The following is a 12,946-nucleotide window of genomic DNA, read 5'->3' as shown; positions in this document are numbered from 1 at the left end:
AGGGCGCGCTAGGAGGAGGTGTCCTCCTCCTAGTAGGAGTAGGACTCCCCTCTTTCCTACTCCTACTAGGAGGGGGAAAGGAAGGGGGAGAAAGAGAAGGAAAGCCCCCCCTTCCTAGTCCAATTCGGACCAGAGGGGGAGGGGGCACGCGGCCTGCCCTGGCCGACCCTTCTCTCTCTCCACTAGGGCCCAACAGGGCCCATTAACCCCAGGGGGGTTCCGGTAACCCCTCCGGCACTCCGGTAAAATCCCGATTTCTCCCGCAACTCTTTCGATGTCCAAATGTAGGCTTCCAATATATCAATCTTTATGTCTCGACCATTTCGAGACTCCTCGTCATGTCCATGATCCCATCTAGGACTCCGAACTACCTTCGGTACATCAAAACATATAAACTCATAATACCGATCGTCACAGAATTTTAAGCGTGCGGACCCTATGGGTTCGAGAACTATGTAGACATGACCGAGACACGTCTCCGGTCAATAACCAATAGAGGAACCTGGATGCTCATATTGGTTCCTACATATTCTATGAAGATCTTTATCGGTCAAACCGCATAACAACATACATTGTTCCCTTTGTCATCGGTATGTTACTTGCCCGAGTTTCGATCGTCGGTATCTCAATACCTAGCTCAATCTCGTAACCGGCAAGTCTCTTTACTCATTATGGAATGCATCATCCCGCAACTAACTCATTAGTCACATTGCTTGCAAGGCTTATAGTGATGTGCATTACCGAGAGGGCCCAGAGATACCTCTCCGACAATCGGAGTGACAAATGCTAATCTCAATCTATGCCAACTCAACAAGTACCATCGGAGACACCTGTAGAGCACCTTTATAATCACCCAGTTACGTTGTGAAGTTTGGTAGCACACAGAGTGTTCCTTCGGTAATCGGGAGTTGCATAATCTCATAGTCATAAGAACATGTATATGTCATGAAGAAAGCAATAGTAGTAAACTAACCGATCAAGTGCTAAGCTAACGGGATGGGTCAAGTCAATCACATCATTCTCCTAATGATGTGATCCCGTTAATCAAATGACAACTCATGTCCATGGCTAGGAAACTCAACCATCTTTGATCAACGAGCTAGTCAAGTAGAGGCATACCAGTGACACATTGTTTGTCTATGTATTTACACATGTATTATGTTTCCGGTTAATACAATTCTAGCATGAATAATAAACATTTATCATGATATGAGGAAATAAATAATAACTTTATTATTGCCTCTAGGGCATATTTCCTTCAAAGAGACCTTCTCTTCCATTTGAATCTAGCAACGCAAGCAACAAACAAACATGGTTATGAGGTTATGAGACAGCTTTGCCACAAGACATAGAAACAAATGGAAAAAAATCTAATCTAAGCACCATGCACCGATGTTTTACCATGTAGTGGCTCGCACAGGCCCGCGTGCTGCATCACATGAAGAGGAGAACAACCAAACATAGTTTTCTTGTCGCTGCAGCATAACTGCACATGAATTTATTGTTTGCATTGCTGCACCTACACTTCTTAGTTGCTGACCCCAAAGGGTATTCTACAATGCTGCTACAGTGAATACGTGCACCGTTGTCCTACCATGCTCTGTTGCAACAGGTGTTGTGTAGAGTACTTTTTTCAACAGGCACACTTCCTATTAACAACCTATAATCTCTGGATTGCTTAATGTGGCAACAAGCACTTGGAAGAGACAAACTAAGCATTATTCAACTTGGCAACTAAGTATAACTAATCTGGAAACTAACGATTGTAAACCTTTTAGTAAATAGGTACTTTGTATTTTTGGCAACTAGTTAAGTTCAAACCTGGTAAGTGAGTACTTATAATCTGACAACTAAAACTGTAAGTGCATCTAGTGCCACCCCTAGTTGGTTTTGGAGTATTGACGACAAACCTGGTTGAGGGACTAATGTGTTTGTGAGAATTGCAGGATAACACAGGTAGTAGTCCCTCATTGATTCGGTTTACCTACCGAACATGACCCTACAAATGTGTGAAGACATTGAAGACAATGGTGGTATGTGAAGATATTCACAATGAAGATTATGACTCGAGAAGACATTCACGTGAAGACTATGCAGTGCGAAGACATAGTTGTTTCGTAGTTTCCTTTTTCTTCTTTGTTGAGTCATAGGAACCACCGTACTGTTATGTGGGGTCCAAGTGAACAAAGTCAGAGTGACTGAAGTGATGCTCAACCATATCCTATGTCTTCGAGCGAAGACAATGTGAGCATATCTTATCCAGAGTTGGATGAGTCAGCTTTACTTGTAGCCCAAGTCAAGCTACCGCGTGTGTTTGAAATCTGACCGTTGGAACACATGTCAGTTCCTTAGTGACCCAAGGTCATTTCGGACAAATCAGGTTGGGTTGCCTAGTGGCTATAAATAGCCCACCCCCTACACCATAAATTTGTGGCTGCTCAGAGTTAGAGCAACCCACCTCCGAAGCATTTGAGAGAGAGATCCTTGCGAGGACAAAGCCCATAACACCTAGAGCCCAAAGAGTGTTTGGCATCACTCAAGTCTTTCTGTCCGCGTGACCTGAAGACTTGTTACACTTGAGGACTGTGAATCCTCCAGCGGGTTAGGCGTCGTGTTCTGAGCATCCAAGAGTCATTGTGGATTGCCGGTGAACGAAGTCTGTGAAGGATTGGAAGTCTACCTTGAAGACTTACCAGACTGATTGGGCGAGGACTAAGTGTCCTTAGCTCAAGGGGAATAAGGTGAAGACGCGGTCTTCTGAGTTGAATCTCAGCCTCCCTAACCAGACGTATAGTTGTCACAACAACTGGAACTGGTCCAACAAATCCTTGTCCTCTCCAAGCAACTGTTTCTATCCCTTCCTTAAGTTATTTACAGTTTGTCTTCGTGAAGTCGTTTGCATGCTTGCCTAATCTGTTTGACTTCGCTGTGTGACGACTATTGTTGTTTGGTTTCATACTATCTTCCATCTTGATCCATACTACCTGGCTGCTAATAGTCTTCGTGCTTTAGCTTCATTACTTGCTTGACTATGGCTTGTCTAGTGTAGTCTACCTTCCGCTGCATATCAATAGGTTCATTTTTATTGTTTGTCTTTGAAACTTTCATGTTTTGAAGACTTTCATAAAAATCGTCTATTCACCCCCCCTCTAGTCGATAACTAGCACTTTCAATTGGTACCAGAGCAAGGTACTCCATTGTCTGTGTGATTCGGTTTAACCACCTGGAGTTTTAGCTATGTCAACTCCAGGGATAATCAAAGTCTCCGCTGCGTGCCCTGTCTTCGATGGCACTGATTACCCTTACTGGAAGAATAAGTTGTGCATGCATCTTGAAGCCATTAATGTCGATCTATGGCATGTCATCAAGAATGGCGTTCCCAAGACTCGTGAAGGTGTCACCCCTGCTGATGTCAAGAAGTTCGTTCAACTGGATTCTGCTGCCAAGAACATCATCTGTGGTCATCTGACCAAAGGACAGTATGGCCATGTGAGTGCTCTAGAAGCGTCGAAGCTAGTCTGGGACTGGCTCTCCAAGGTCAACAAAGGCATCTCAACTCAGAGAGATCAAAGGATCGGTGTCCTTCGCAACCTATTCAACCGCTTCAAGAGAAACGACAATGAGAATGTCCAGCTCACGTTTGATCGCCTCACTGACATCACCAATGAGCTTCATGCTCTCGGCGCCACTGAAATCACCAAGCATGAAATCGTCAAGACACTCCTGAGATCACTTGACAGCTCGTTTGACACCCTAGCCCTGATGATTCAAGAACGCCCTGACTTCAAGACACTCGGTCCATCTGACATACTTGAGAGGCTCAACGCACATGAGTTTCAGCTATCTAAGAAAAGAGACATCTATGGTCCCAACTATGGCCGAACTCGCGCTTTGAAGGCAAATGTTGTTTCCTCATCTGAAGAAGATTCTGACTGCAGTTCCAGTGATCCTGAAGACATTGGAAAGGAGCTTGCTATGCTTGTGAAGAAGTTCCAGATATTCACTAAGAAAGAAGGCTTCAGAAAGTCTTCACGATCCAGCTCAAGAAATGATGAAGCTTCTACTCATGACCACAAGAAGAGAACGTGCCACAAGTGCAAGAAACCTGGTCACTACATCTCTGAGTGTCCACAATGGGACAATGAGAACAACAAGATGAAGAAGAGCAAAGAATATGATTCTGATGACAACAAGAAGAAGAAATCCTCAAAGTCTTCTTCCAAGTCTTCGTCCAAGTCTTCATCACACAAGAAGAGCTCATCTGGCAAGGCTCGTGCTTTTGTTGGCAAGGAGATGGATTTAGAGGAGGAGTCTGCTTCTGAGGAAGCAGAGGTGGAGTCCGACTCTGGCGTTGCAAGTCTGGCTCTAGCTACAGCCTACGTTGCCAAGTCCATCTTCAACATTTAAGACAATGGCTCCGTCACCAACGCTGATCTAATGACAAGGACGACTCTGCTCCCACCTACTACTTCATGGCACGCGGTGCCAAGGTAAACTCATGCGATGCTTACTTTCAAACATCAAGTGAAGATGACTCTGATTGTGAATCGAAACCTAGCTACAAAACACTTGCTAAAATTGCAACTGAACAACAGAAAGCTATGGAACATATTCAAAAATTGCTAGACAAAAGCGATGACCTATTGGACGCAGAAATGACCCGATCTTAGTCCTTAATTGGAGACATCAAAAATCTTCATGTTAAGTACGAGGAACTTGAATGTCGTCATGAAACGCTCTCAACGACTCATGAAAAGATGTCCTACGATTATCTTCAAAGGAAGCAAGATCTTGAGAAATTAAGAGCGGCTCATGAAGATCTTCAAAAAGAGAACGAGTCACTTCGGGCTCAACAGATCAGTCCCGCTCAGGAAGGATTTGAACCACCATGTCTTAAATGCCTTGAGCGTGATAACGCTACTTCTTTTGCTGAATGTTCTACTGTTGCTACTATTACAATATCTTCAACTGTTGATGGGGTAACTAACCCCTCTGCTGAGGATACCACTACTATGGCTAATGACATTGCTTGAGACGGGGATGTACAAAAGTCTCAAAGGGCATCAGACATTATGTGATGTCCTCAAAAAGCAGATTCTGAATCGAAACCCTAGGAAAGAGGGTGTTGGGTTCGAGAGGAAAATGAATGTGGATGGTTCTTACTAGAAGCCTAAGCAGTACCCCAAAACCACATGGGTTGCTGCAAAGGGACCTTCAGTGGACCCATCCACCTTATCTAGCTTCACCTATGCTAACCCCATTATCATTGATGAATCCTTTGATGCGAACTATAAATTGTTTAAGAATCAGAATGGTGAAGTGTTTGCCAAGTATATTGGTACTAACTGCAGGAATGGACCACCCTTGAAGAAGATCTGGGTGCCCAAAATTGTCTTGAGAATCTTCCTGTGAATGTCATCATGACACCACAAGGGAAGAAGACAAATCCCATACCAAAGGCTTAGTATGGTCCAAAGGCTTCATACAGACAGAGGACTCACAAGAGTCACCCTAACGCCAATGTTTTGCAGGGAATCATACTCAAACTTATGAATATGAACGTGTTTCTTCAAACCGTTACGTTCATAAGACTAAGAACTATTCTGCTTATTCATATGAGTATTACTCACCTCCTGCAAGGCTATTTGCTAGGGCTCCAAAGCCGAAGTTCTCAGATATTGCACTTAGACTCATTGCTTCTAAGCCACCCCTGAAAATGTGGATGGTTAAGGAAAATTAACTTTCTTTTACAGGGAAAGGTCTCCAGCCGGAAATCAAAGGCGTCCGATGCTTATGCTGGGGACCTAAAACATCTTGTGGGGCACAAGATAAAATGTCCAAATGGTCTTAATATGTATTTTGTTCCTAAATCGCTTGCCATTCATCCTATCAGTCCTAACCTTGATCTGAGCTTTGATAATCCTCTTGTCCGTCAACTGTTTATGCTTCACAATACTCTTGGTGAAGCCTACCCCCCTAACTGTACTGTAGGGTATGACACCAAATGCTTCAGAATGGATTATGGACAGTGGATGCACTAATCACATGACTAGTGATCAAAGTCTTCTCATGGACTCAACCTTATGTCTTTCTAACAAGAGTCACATCACATTTGCTGACACTGGTAAAAGCAAAGTATTGGGTCTAGGTAGAGTTGCAATCTCAAAGGATCAGCACATGGATAAAGTGATGCTTGTTGAATCCCTCGGTTTCAACTTAATGTCTATCTCAATGCTTTCTGACTTGAAGATGATTGTGATATTTGGAAAATATTGTTGCCTTGTTCTAATGGAATCTGACAAGCCTCTAGTCTTTGAAGGGTACCGGAAAGATGATCTATACATGGTAGATTTCTCAGCAGGACCACAATTGGCCGTATGTCTTCTAGCAAAAGCTTCAGAGTGCTGGCTCTGGCATCGGAGGCTAGCTGGCACGAGGAACCTGTACACTCTCGCGAAGAATAAACACGTCGTAGGCATCGAGGGCGTCAAGTTCAAGAAGGATCATCTGTGTGGTGCCTGCGAAGCTGGAAAGATGACTAGGGAAAAGCATCCCTCGAAGACAATCATGACGACTGTCGGTGTCAAAACCGGCGGATCTCGGGTAGGGGGTCCCGAACTGTGCGTCTAAGGCTAATGGTAACAGGAGGCGGGGGACACAATGTTTACCCAGGTTCAGGCCCTCTCAATGGAGGTAATACCCTACTTCCTGCTTGATTGATCTTGATCATATGAGTATTACAAGAGTTGATCTACCACGAGATCATAGAGGCTAAACCCTAGAAGCTAGCCTATGATCATGATTGTTCTTCTTGTCCTACGGACTAAACCCTCCGGTTTATATAGACACTGTTGGGGGCTAGGGTTACACAGAGTCGGTTACAGAGAAGGAGATCTACATATCCGAATCGCCAAGCTTGCCTTCCACGCAAAGGAGAGTCCGACTCGGACACGGGACAAAGTCTTTAATCTTGTATCTTCATAGTCCAGCAGTCCGGCCAAAGTATATAGTCTGGCTGTCCGAGGACCCCTTAATCCAGGACTCCCTCAGTAGCCCCTGAACCAGGCTTCAATGACGATGAGTCCGGCGCGCAGATTGTATTCGGCATTGCAAGGCGGGTTCCCTCTCTGAATACTCCATAGAAGATTTTAAACACAAGGATCGTGTCCGGCTCTGCAAAACAAATTCCACATACCACCGTAGAGAGTACAATATTCCACAAATCTAATCCGCTGACAACTTTTCCTAACGTGACATTGCGCCATGACCTGGTCTTTATTCGAACCGTTCTCCCTAACCAGCTACTGCGCATGTTGCGAGGCGGTTTTATGGGCATGTCTTATCGAAGCAGAGATTGTGTCCCCCTATCTCGGGATTCTCATCAATACGGGTATGGGTAAGCGAGTTTACCGGGCAATTGGGGAGGCGCTGGATCCCTGCCGCCTTTATAAGGACATAAGGACTCCCCTTTTTCACCCACGCCTTCTTCTTCTGCTTATCCATTTCCCTTCGCTCGAGCCCCAGCGCCCAAGCGTTCGTCTTCTCCGCCCACAAAGGCCTTCCAAAAATGTCTGGATCCGGAGTAGGAGGCAAGTGGATGGCCTCTACCGTCCGGGAGAAGGATATCAAAAAGCTTCGGGAGGCCGAGTATCTGGCCCAGAAAATCAGCCACCATCTCCCGACGGCAGGACACATCGTCCCTACTCCGGAACCCCACGAGAGGGTTGTTTTCCTCCCTCATTTTGTCCGCGGGCTAGGGTTTCCCCTCCACCGTTTCGTTCGTGGCATCATGTATTACTATGGGATCGATCTTCATGATCTATCCCCCAATTCCTTCCTCAACATCTCGACGTTCATCGTCGTGTGCGAGGCCTTTCTCCGCATCTCGCCACACTTCGGCTTATGGCTGAAGATCTTTAATGTGAAGCCCAAGGTAGTGGGCGGTGAGCACGCCGAGTGCGGAGGCGCCATGGTGAGCAAGATGCCCAACGTCACATGGCCAACAGGTACTTTCAATGATTCCGCCAAGGGGTGGCAACAGTAGTGGTTTTACATCACTGAGCCACGCGGCATGAAATGGGCCGCTGCTCCTGAATTCCTATCCGGAGCCCCCCTGCGGCTTACGGTCTGGCCCAAGAAGGGCCTGGGTTGGTCTTCGTCCGACGAGCTGTCGGCGCTCCAGACGCGCGTCAAGGATATGGAAGACAAGAATATCAAACTTGTCAATGTAGTCCAGGTGATGTTAGTTTGCCGGATCCTTCCTTGTCAACACCGGGCTTGCAATTTATGGGAATTCGACCCGGCCAAGCACCAGACCCCGCGAGAGCTCTTTGGCTCCTCACACAAAGACATCTGGAAGGTGCTTTTTAAGTCCGGCAAATCATGGCCGGACTCAGCCGAGGACCGCGGGTACCACCTGTTCCGCCCCGCAAGTTCGGTAAGCCATTATAAGTTTTATTCGCATAACCCAAGGGAAACGCTTAATCTGTTTTCCACAACTCTCCTAGGGCTGGACGAAGAAGGCGGGGCGGATCTACTGTCTGGCCCCGCTACCTGAAGAACCGGCCAACCCACTTCTAACAAAGATGTTGGTCCCGGCGCCCTACAAGGCGCCGAAGAAGAAGGCTGAGAAAGAGGCCAAGAAGACCAGGGCGGCCTCCGTCATCGTGGCGCCTCGGACACGATATCCGAAGACTCCAATGCCCGTTCTTCCTCCGAAGAGGACGAGGAGGAGGAAGACGAATCCCCAGTGGGGGGAAGAAAGAAAAGGACAGCCTCCACATCCTTGGAGGCCGAGTCGCCTAACAAGGGAAAAACTCCTCTTCCAGAGGAGTCCACAGCCGCTGATAGCAGCCCGGAGTGGGATCCCAGGGCTCAGCCCCTGATGAACTCGTGAGTATATAAAATCCGAACACGTTTATGCGTCTAGACTCATCATGGCATAATATTTTAATCTGGGCCATACTTTTGTAGTCCAGCGAGGCCCTGCATCGAGCAATCCTCGTCGGAGGATTTGCTAGGCTCGGATGCTATGGAGAGCGGGACACCCCCGAAGGCCCCTTCCCCCAAACATGTGAATGATGCCGAGCCTTCATCCCAGGATGACCCAGGCCAAGGAGGGGGGGGGAGATTACAAAGTTGGCACCAGGAGGTCAAACTTCAGGGGCCGGACACATGGGAGAGAAGGCTCCCGTGGGCGTCGTCGGCGGGAGCCATCTTGAATTCGCCCCCCAGCCGGACGCAATTCCGGAGACCAATATGGTTCCAAAATCAGGCAGGCGGCCTCCCTCGGCTAGAGGGGGTGTACCTGTCCCACCGGCAACCTTTGTCCAACCAGAGGTGCTGGATACTTTATTGGCGGCGCTGAAAAGCGCCTCCATCATCGATGAACACCGGGCCCTTATGAGTGCGGTGATTGAGAAGATTCAGTCTGCGGAGAGTGGACTGAATGAAGCCTGTATTAGCCTTATAAGAGGCTTTGAGGTATGTTTTATGAGGTTTCGAAGAGTGTCACGGTAAAGATAGTAGCCCCTGAATCACTGTTCGGTGAGAGAAAGAACCGGACAGAGGATCAAATCTATGTTCGCAGGAGACTCACTTAATGACATTTACCTCTCTTCTTTTATAAACAGGCGTCTATAGCAACTGCCGCCTCTCATACTGCAGAGGTCTCCGGACTAAATCAAAGTCTGGATCGGGCCACAGAAGAATTGGGCCAGTTGAAAAGGCAGTTGGAGGAGAAACAAGGTGTGCACAAACCTTGCTCACGTTCAGTGTGAACGAATTTAAAATATGTTTTATGATTTGCGCCCGGGGCGATGACCGAAGTCGAGGCTCTTATGAAGGCTATTGCCGAGGCCGAGAGAAAGGCAGCCGCAGAGCGGGCTCTTCGTGAGAAGCACGAGGCCATGGTTATTGAAGCTAAGCAAGAGCTTCAAGAGGTTGTGAAAATATGCGAGGGCTTGGAGCAGAGTCTATCGGAGAAAGAATCCGAACTTACCAAGGCTCATCAGGCTGCGTGCGATGCCCAGGGGGAAACCCAAGGTGCCCTGCAGGAGATCGAAGAGGCGAGGAAGATCGCGGCGGGTAAGGCTTTTTCCATGTAAAGCAAGTATTTGGGGAGAAAATCATGTTTCTAATCTTGAGTTCGGATTTCTCCTGGGGTATTGCGGAGCTGCCACGCAGCATATCTGATGCCGCACAGTTCTACCGAGCCAAAGAAAGGAACACTGCGGATAAGCTCTTATGGTCGCAGTATCTGGCACCAAATTATCTGGTGCCTTTTGCCGATCAACTAAAGCAGCTAATTGAACTGCATAAGGCGGTCGAGCTAGCCATGAAGGATTTGATTATCCGGCTATGGCCCACCGAGCCGATTCCAAGTAGCTACTTCTGGCTTGTGAAGCGGCTTGTGAGTGCCTGCCCTATACTGGACGTCGTCAAGCGGTCGGTCTGTATAGAGGGTGTGCGAATGGCCTTCGCCCGCGCAAAGGTGCACTGGGGGAAGATGGATGCTGAAAAGCTGGTGACTGAGGGATGGCCGGAGGGAAGGAGCACCGCAAGCCTGAGTTATATTATGAAAGTGTCCTGAAAGGATCATGCCTTGCGGCGGAACAATGAACCAAGGACATTGTATTTCCATCAATACAATCATGTTGTCCTTTGTAATGTTGAACAAGGTCATTTCAATTATTTATTGCCTGTTGTATGAAAGTTTATCCTCCTGCGCGGCCGTTTTATATATTAATCCTGAGAGTTGGCCAGTCGTCGGCTTCTGCCCCCACGTAGGAAGTACGGGGGTGTTCGGGATAAACCTGATCACTCTTTATCCCAGTTTTGGGTCCTTCAAAGGAGGTGTTCAGCACAACGAACCAGGCAATCGGACTATAGGGCTTTATCACTCTCACTTAGCCATAGGAGCTTTAGAAAAGGAAGGTAGGCGCAGCCCCTGGTGTTCGGAACACCGCACGAGGGGCTCTATAAGAACCAGATCGGAAGAAAAGCCGATCCACCGCAGGCTGCATTGGTTATGGCATTATGCGGGAGGAATCCTTAAAGATTTTACAACCTCTCGAACAGCTGACCAGCTCTCGCCGTATCATGACAGTCAGTTTTCGGCTTTCTCTACTGAGGTGCTCATCCGGATGAACCGGGACACAATCGCAGTAGTTCTCCCTGTGCCGCCTTAGCCGATATAGCGGAATGTAAGGCAGCAAAACATGGGAGCCAGGCAAACCCAACATTTGACCCAAGACATGATTCGGAGCTGATGCATATAATGCTATAATTTTGGGGTGCCGAACTACCATGAAGGTGTTCGGACTTGTCGGTGCTAAGGAGGGGCGCACCCTTGTACCCCTTTACCTATGCACGGGCAGTCGGAGCCACGCCCACGGTCACACCAAGCAGAACGGGGGAGGTGAGCCAAGGTAAGATCGAAGCCCAAGACAACTAGAGCAATGCCAAGGCCAAGACCACAAAGAGCAGAGGGACGAAGCAGGTTCCCCCGATAAGACCCTTGCCGGGGCAGCCTCAGCAGCCCTGGCAAGACCCTTGCCGGGGCAGCTCGCCCCACATCAATAGAGCGAGCCACCCTTGAGCCCACGGTCTCCTACATCATGGTAGGCCAGGGCTCGAGAGGCACCACCGTGGTGGCATGCAGATCTTTGTGAAGACAAGGAACACTCAAGATCAGATGAGGATTAGAAGACGACGATCCTCGGCAAGATCCTTGCTGAGGAAGGCCACCAGACCCCCCGGCAAGGTCCTTGTCGGGGACGACAGCGCGCCACGGCAAGACCCTTGCCGGGCCACCCGGCAAGGCCCTCGCCAAGGACGCCAGCAGGGCCACCGCCAGGCCCGCACCAACCAAGTTTCCACCATAGATCACATGCAGCTGCCAGCCCAACCAGCTGTGCGGGCACCTGCGTGGCAACATGCAGCTCCCAGGCCAACTCATCAAGCGCCTGCGTGGCGGCATGCAGATCTTCGTGGAGGCTCCACCACCACGCCACCTCAGCTGCCTGCCTGCCTTCGTGGCGCCGCATGCGTCGCTGGCCAGGGCGCGTGTCGAAGCAAGGAGGAGCGGCGACGGACGGGACGGGCCTCGCCGCCGTCCCCAATAAAGCAAGGGGACACCTAAGCTACGCATTAAATGTGTCTTGTCCTGTAATATGAGCGCCAAGCTCAGGGCACTGTGCGCCTTTCCACCTCTTGTGTGCCACTGTGGCAACCCCTTTCAACTATAAAAGGAGGCCCATGGCATACTGGAGAAGGATTCGGCTCTTTTTCACCACGCACTCGCCACAGCTAGTTGGAGAGCTCACGAACTCTCTGAAATACACCCACCAAAGCAGGACTAGGGTTTTACGCATCCTCGCGGCCCGAACCTAGGTAAACGATCCTTGTGCTGGTTACTGATCCTGCTCTTCTTGCAACCCCGCGCCCCGGCAACCGTAGTAGGGATTCTTGTGATCCCATAGGTGTAGTTCCACACCGACATCTTTGGCGCGCCAGTTAGGGGGTGCGATTGTGAGAATCTGGTCTAGTAGTTGGCCTAGCAGTTCTTAGCCGCCATGGCTCCTAAGAAGAAGACGGCCACGGCAATCGGCTCGTTGGGAGCCGAACGGCCCGTGCCGGTGCAGACGAGCAGTGGACCGGTCGCGGACAGGACCCGGGCCGCGGTCCGCGAGCACCAGCATCGCCCCGGCAGTCAGAGCCTGGCAAGGGGCATCGTTCGCATGCCGGACGACCGGCCGCACATCGCCGGATCCAAAGACAGAGCTGGGCCCCCCGCAGGCGGCGCGGGGCCCTCCAGGGGTGTCGTTGTGCCCGGCGTCGCAGCGACCTCCAAGACGCCCACACCGGCGACCACTGCGCACTCTTCCCATGGTGTGCGCACCGAGCAGCGTCACCACGCTGGTGACCCTGGGCACCGCCGTGGGAA

The 12,946-nt window shown here is 49.2% G+C and overlaps 1 protein-coding gene across 1 annotated transcript in view; it reads right to left on the bottom strand.

Moving 5' to 3' along the window:
* The window catches only part of LOC123142594 (uncharacterized), a 144,256-nt gene that overhangs the window by 1,080 nt on the left and 130,230 nt on the right, over positions 1-12,946 (bottom strand). The gene's annotated exons all lie outside the window — the stretch shown is intronic.

This window comes from Triticum aestivum, chromosome 6D, assembly GCF_018294505.1.
Source record: "Triticum aestivum cultivar Chinese Spring chromosome 6D, IWGSC CS RefSeq v2.1, whole genome shotgun sequence".
NCBI classification, from domain to species: Eukaryota; Viridiplantae; Streptophyta; class Magnoliopsida; order Poales; family Poaceae; genus Triticum; species Triticum aestivum.
This window is presented reverse-complemented; position numbering and strand designations above follow the sequence as displayed.